The sequence below is a fragment of the Mus musculus genome, chromosome 5, assembly GCF_000001635.26.
Source record: "Mus musculus strain C57BL/6J chromosome 5, GRCm38.p6 C57BL/6J".
Taxonomy (NCBI): domain Eukaryota; kingdom Metazoa; phylum Chordata; class Mammalia; order Rodentia; family Muridae; genus Mus; species Mus musculus.
The window spans coordinates 22,348,236-22,356,109 of NC_000071.6; positions in this window are offsets into that span (position 1 = coordinate 22,348,236).

A 7,874-nucleotide genomic window follows, 5' to 3' on the forward strand; every position below is an offset into this window, starting at 1 on the left:
AAGTATTACTCATTCCTGTGACTATACATCATAGACAAAATCACCATCCGTTATTAATATAGTTTTGAGTTGTTTTCATTTTAGAAATATGTTTAAGTTTTGAATATTGTTCAGCTCTAAGCACTGTGGCTTAAAACACTCTTGCATACTTCTTTTGGTGAGACAAATCTCTTTGTTCCAGATAAGAGAGGGAAAGTAGACTGTTGGGGAAGGGACCTATTTCAATACACTGCTTCAGCAAAAATGGAGTCCCTGCATGTGGAAGGCGACGTTAAACCCAGGAGTCCCCAGATAACAGAGCATCCAGCCCACCCAGCTCTTTGATACATCTGCTCACTTTGGGAGTCCTTGGATTTCCTCATGTGGGGCATGGGACAGGAGATAAAGCTTAGGTCCCAGGTGGGAAAGAAGATAAGGCCGTGCTACTCAGAGTGGCTTTGAAGATCAGTTCACACACACTAGTGCTGGCCTGGAGATATCTACAGAATGGGGTGTTTAGAAACTTTCACAGTAACTCCCAAATGGTGTTCTGTGTTTATAGTAATTCATCTTAATTATACTCTATGAAAGTGTCTGTCTGTGAGAGATTACAAAAAGTTCACAAGGCATGAGGATATACGTACATAAAGCTGTGACCCATCCCCACATCTCTAGACCCTCGGGAGAAGAATGAACTAGAAAAAGCATGTTTTCTGCATTGATCTTAATCTCCACAGAGGGGAGAGACTCCAGGGAACCATCTCTCTCAAATTTAAAACAATAGTTTAAGAAGTTCTGGCTCCAATCACACTTTCATTTCACTGGAAAGGTCTCAAGCCAAGAATTTGTCTCCTGTGTTTAAAGGGTCTCTACACACCTTAAAGTGTCCCTACCCAACTTGCAGAAACGAGTCCAAGGCATCTCCAGGGAGGAAAAGAGCAAAACCTCCAAGTCAAGCTTCAAAAATTCCAAAAGCTAAAGGAGTCACTCACAATAAAAAAACCAATGAATGATTCCAAGCAGCAGACAACCAGAACCAGGTCAACAAAGGCCTCTGTTATTAGCATTATCAGCTATCGATGTAAACTTAAGTAACATTTCAAAAGCAGAACTAAGAACAGAGGGATCATCCAGAATAACCAGGTAGTCTCAAAGTGAAAAAAAAATATGGTAAATAAAAATTTAACTCTTAAGGACAAGGGCATCTGCCTCTAACAGGATGGGCTACTAACTGGCTCTTCACAGAAAGCAACTCAATCCAGCATAAAATGTGATTTTAAAGGATTACTAGGTTTAAGGAAAGTAAAGAAGACCTGAGTTTTAAACAGAAAGAAAACTCCTCGCTGCGTACCTTGCAGGACCCTAAGCAAAATGTGCTGGTCTGTGTTCTGAGTGTGGAAAACCAGTTCCTTTTACATCCTTGCTGTATTTGCTGGAACCATGTGAGAGAATGCCCAAAGAGAATACACAAGGACTTTCCAAATCAGTACAGTGGAAAGTCAGTACAAGGCAGCCGGCCCTGCGCATCAAAAGAGGACACTGGGCTTTTCAATACATGTGCTAAGGCTATTGGTTATCTACAGAAAATACAGTAAAATCAGACCCGTGTTTTCCCACAAGTCTATGTTCATAAACTTCTTACAAGTCTCAGAGAACCTAGAAACAGGTTCATGTAGCAATACACTTTAGTAAATTGGAAAAATGATAGCAACTACCCGTCTCTATCTTTTGCTAACTTCTCCAACACATTTATCTTTATTTATTAAGCTGACTGCCACAAGAGTGACAGACAGCTTTTTGGGTGTAGCTAAATAGAAGTTGACTTGGAAAATAATCATAGTTTAGTGGATATTTAGGCGGTTTGCATTAAATTTGTGGTTGCTTACGCTGTTAACAAATGACTTTAAGGAAGGCTCTTGTTGTCCACTGTTGATCTAACTGGAGTCACGACATGTAGGGTCAGATGAGGGTTACGTGTTGGAAAGAATCTTGTGACACTAGCTCCAGAAGTATGTGGACTATGGAGGAGTTGGCTAGGTGGGAAGTTCTGAGCCAAAGCTGATCAGTGGGAAGTAGTTCCCCTTTCCTTCTGACACTTCCAAGTGTAGTGCAGCATTGTGACAAATTCCTGTCATCCTGCATTTTGGAGAATGACACAATAGCATCCAGGAGAGCCTAGGCACAGAGGGAGCTCCAGGCCAGCCTGGGATATGGCAGCTGTCTCAAGACAACAACAACAAAGGTGTGTCAAGGTGTTTTCTGTCAGGAATACATGAAATCATCTGTTTTTAATTAAGCTGCAGATACATTGTGTGTGTGTGTATCTGAAACATGTAATTTAACTCAAATAGAATGACTATATTGAAATAAAGTCACAAGTCCACAGTCCCTACTATCATTCATCTGGCATAGGTCAAACTCTATAAGTGAAGTCTCCTGTTTCATGACCTCAAATCTACTGAGTCACATGAGCAGTGCCTGTGACACACATTGTTCTGATAGTTCCAGAAAATGGGTCACAAAACTGATAACAATGTAAGAAAAATTAAAGAAGAAGTATTCAGATGACAAGTTTTCTGACACATTGCTGGGTAAGACACCGTGTGCAATATTAGCTTGTGTCGTTTCATGATATTCTATTTGACTGGGAAGCAGTGACTTTTCTAAACACTTCATATAAACAGAATCATAAACTTTTTAGGTTTGTGTTTAGCTTCTTTTGCTTAGCACAGTATTTTGACGTTCATTCATGTCGTTGAGAATGCTAGTAATCACTTTGGGAGTTTTAGTTTGTTTTCTGGTGCTAGAGGTAAAACACGGGGCCTCACCACACCTCCTGTGCACGGGTGTGCAAGTGTCTGAGTACTGAGCCACATTCCAAGGTCAAGTTTATTTCATTGCTGAAGTAGTATCCTGATGGATGGCACCCTATAAGGTGTGCATACTCGGTTCTCTCATGTAGATACTTAGATGTACATAATGTGGAACAGAGGTTCTCAACCTGGCCTATGTGATCAGCCTCTTTGATAAACTGATGGGGTCCATGGGGGGCTCTTCTTAGGTTAATGCTGAGATATCTTAATACCTTTTTGATAAAATATTTAAAGTGTTAAAGAAAGAAATCATATTAAAATGTGGCTATAGTCAGAATATTAAAATGCTTTAATCTACGAGTGATGTTTTCATGAGCCTTTAAACAAGATAGACAAAGTTAGTAATTAATAACTTCAAAACTATGATGAGCTTAGCCTGTATTTTATATTCCCTGCATCCTTGTAGTACACAATACAGAAATGCCTGTGATCTCTCCTCATGATGGTGGCATGGTAATGTAGTTAGTAGGCAGCCTTATAACTGCAGGAAACCCCTCAGGCCAAGCCTGATTCTCAACCTGGGAAGAACTTGTATAGAACATGATTCTACAGTGAATGAAAATGAAGTGCTGGCCAGATGCACTCCTCCCACAGAAGTAACACTTGCTTAAAAAGCAAGCTCAGTATAAGAAAATATACACTTACATCAAACCTAGACAATAACTACTTGCTATTTAAGCATTCACAGGTATACAATGGAATAAGAAAAATGTATGAGGATGTCAGTTACTTGAAGGAAGGAGAAAGAGAAATATTTTATTTAGTATTTTATTTAAATATATACTGTAGCAATATATGTTTTAAGTAGGTTAGATGGGTAGGTCTGCTGGTGTTTGTTATTCCATGTTGTTTTGTGTATTGTATATTATACATGTAATGCTTCTAGTACATTTTCATATGTATACACTATTTTATAATAGTAAACTATTATAATTAATTAACTCTTAAGTTGTATAAAGAATTCTATTCTTACTTAAATGTATATAGTATATTAAAACTGTTAATGAACATTTCTGAAATTCTAAGCTATAGTTAAGGTATGGAATGAAAGCTAGAAAGGAAAGGATGTGACATTGTCTCTTACATCTTATCTTCAAATATGTTGAATATTCTCAAGGCAGTTTGGTGAAATTTTAAAACTGCCTTCAAATTCTTTTAGAGATACATGATATCTATAAATTGTTTTCTCCTACTGTTCAATTGACTTGAGCTGCTTTGCCATTTTCACAGACATCATTGCTAGGTAGCTTTTAAAATTCTGTACAGTCTCATTTGCACATCAGAACTAACAAACTTTTTTGGCTATAACTAAGCAGACCTTAACTCAGTTTAGTTTGATCAAAAAGTGATTTATTGATTATGAATACTGAAAAGCCCAGAGAACAATTTACCATAATCACAGCTGAGGAAGATTAACCTGTACACACAGCTGACATCATGTTGCCAGGTTCAGGATCTCTTCTTATTTCTCTTTCCTAGAATGACACAGGTCTCAGGCAGACCCTGGCATGTGGTAGCCCCTGGCAAATCCAGACTTGTTTTATCGTTAGCGGATTGAATCTGATGGAGCCATCCAAGAGTCAGTCACATGCCAACCCTCAAACCAGTTGGTATGATAGAAGTGCCCATTGTCCCAGTCTGGGGTGTCATCCTAGACCTAGTGCAAGAACTGCAGAGTGCCCTAGAGGGAGAAGAGCAGGCCTCCTGAGGGAGATATACCAAGAAGTGGGGTGCTAAGAGAAGCAGCAAAGCGCCCGTGCTGTCGACCCCACTAAAAGTCCATCCTATGTTACGTTCCCTCAACACTGCATAGTATGTCACCATGCCTGACAGCATCACTGAGTGCTGAGACAGACTCATTTTCACAAGTGACATTCAAGGCAAGGTAAATTTTAATTTGATTTTGGTTATTGTTATTTACTTTGGGTGGTGACCAAATCCAGGGTAAATTGTGAACATTATAAACAGAATTGTGAACATTATAAACAGGCTCTCTGCCACTGAGCAATACACTAAGCCTAATGAATTTTAATTTTATTTAATAAAAGGTCCAGACCACTGTAAAATAGAGGCTAGGATTCCCATGCTCTCTAAAACAACAGCAATAATAATTTTTTTCTGTTCTGATTCTCAGCATGCAACTTCCATGATGAAACCGTCTATGAATAATATATGTTCCTGAAAGCTTTCTAGTATAGTTAAATAAAAAAGAAGGATTTGTTTAATATTGTTGGGCTCGATGCCACGTATACTGATGTAATGGGAAAATTATTCAGTAGCACTTCACTCTGAGAAAATACTCCTCACATTATCAGTGACTTACTACACCTGAGATTCTAGAAAGCTACCTACATGCATCAGAGCATGTGACCTTGCTGCTGATTTTTCACTCTAAAGAGAATTATTTGGGAATCCAATCACTGATTGATAGTGCTTAGAAAGTGAGTTTTCTCTAACAGCAACAAGAAAAAGAGATAAAATTGGAAAGATATACCAACTTTCTCTAAAGAAATCTAACATGTAAAAACAAAAACAACAAAAAACTCCCCACATTGAAATAGCTGCTCGGAGCTCTGCTTATGAGAAGTTACACTGAATGTAATTCGTTCATTGCACGTAGTTCAGCTATGGAATGCTAAGCACCAAGCCAAGCCATGATGATAAATGATGGAGTTATGACTGAGTGGAGGAACATACAGATATGTGACTCTGGTGTGGTAAATATCTGCCCTCATCACGGGCTTCTGGTGTGGTAAATATCTGCCCTCATCACGGGCTTCCGCTATGTGCGGTATGCAGGTATGCATGATTTGGCTGTGTGCGGGTTACAGGGAACATTGGTATTTTGGCTGAGAATTATTACCCTTTTTCCAAATACAATAAAACATAGTTAAGGTTTAAGCCTGGCCGTAAAGGCCTATTTAGCACACTGGTAAATGTCTGTCATGCTTAGTGAATGTGTGGGTCTTAGACCATGAGACTCTCTCTGAACAGCACAAAAAAATGTTCCAGAACTAGGAATTTGTGCCTTGTTGTAATTGTTAGGGGTTTTTGTTTGTTTGTTTTGATGGTGGTGCAGGATAAAACTGGTTACTTCTAATAATTTATTTTTTTTCTTCATTTGCATTTGAGAAAGTCTTTAAGGCTTCGATGGGATGTGTTCATTCCAAACATTTATCGCTATGAATTCCTTTTTGTGTACTTCCCGTCTCAGACACACAATAAAGCCGCCATTACTTGCCAGTTGCATGAACTTTGACCTTAAATGGGTCATGGGTCCCTTTCAAACAGAGTACTAAATGTGAAGTGATAAGCAGCTTCCATGCCTATGATGTTACGAGACTCAATTTTTCACACAGTAGATACAATGGCATGTTTTTGTCTTTATGCTTTAGTTAATGGCTATAATATGGACATGGCTCAAATCATGGACAATCTAACAGTTCTGTCAAAAACAGTTTTCCAGCATTACTTGAGCTGGTATCATATCTCTTTTTCCAAATAGATTAATGAGAAATTCATTAATATTTAAAAATTTAATGACTAAAAGTCAATTTACAAAATTTATCTTAAAATTCAAAGAAATATAATTATTGAATTTACAAAACTGGTCACTGATAAAACAGTGTCATACATTGCTTGCTGATGCCACAGAAACTATTGCAAGAAGCAATTTTTAAATGATTTTATTTTTGTTATTTTTATGTGCATTGGAATTTGCCCTGCATGTATGTTTGTGTGATGTTGTTGGATCCTAGGGAACTGGAATTGCAGACAGCTGTGAGCTGCCCTGTGGATACTGGGAAATGAACCCAGGTCCTTTGGAAGAGCAGTCAGTGCTCTTAACTGCTGAGCCATCCTCATAGCCCACAAGAAGTTATTGTGAAAGCTTTAAGTTGGCCAATTTATTACTGTTTATATAACTCATAAGAATATGCTAAACATCACGTGCTTGGCATTAAATTGCTAGAGAGATTTTTTATAGCAAGACTAGTAGTAGAGCTTCACTATGGAATATGTAAATGAATTTTGGTCTGTGGTTGAATGTGTTGAAAGCCAGGTGGTTTTATAAATAATTGAACAGTACAAATGGTTTGAGTACAGCATCCAGGTTCTGGACTGCATTCAACCCTCTATCAAAAGCCCGGCCCTCTGCATGCATAGTGAGCCCTCGGCAGTTCAGAAGACTTAAAGCACTTTGGAATTTCATTTCATGAGAACTCATAAAGGCAAAAATTCAATAATATGCTCTTAACACAATTCATGAATCTAATAACTGTAAGTTAATTATTGGAGATTACAGTTATAATTTATTTTAAGATACAATGGGCTGTTTTATGAATTATACAAATGATAGTTTGGATAAATTGAAGCCTTTAAACTTGTCACTCTCATTATTTTCAGAAGAATATGCAGCAGACGCAACAAATGCATCAAACTTTGTCCTAGCAGTGACCAGTTCTATAACCGTTAAAGCATCATATCTCTCAAGCACAATCTAGATTTTTAACAATCGCTTTTTATTTTCCTTCTTTCTGGGAAATTCCTTAGTTTAATTCACAAAAGTCTGGTTTGAATGGTCTATTCACAACTTACTAATTCTATTTACTAATTCTACTTGTGAATATATAGTTTACACAGCCTTACTCTACAATGTATTTGGAATATTGACAATCACACACAAAAATCTTTCATTTAAAAAATAATTTCTAATTTAACACATTCACAATGATGTAAATTGTTAACTGCCTTTTCAGGAGAATTCAAGCCAAAGGTATTTATAATAGTTTTCTGTTGAGTGTGAGTAATCATAGACCTTTGTCATCAGCTAAGAACCCTGGCAAAGGAATAAATATACATTCCATGGTCTTCTCATGCGTAGTTCTCAAATAGTGCTCAGAAGCACTGTGACAGTTAAATAGCCACACAGTCGAGGTTGACTGTCAAATGCAATCCATGTCATTCAAGCCATTGCTCCTCCTTTTCTCTTCATAAGACCCCAGGGTAGCCAGCCTGCATCCT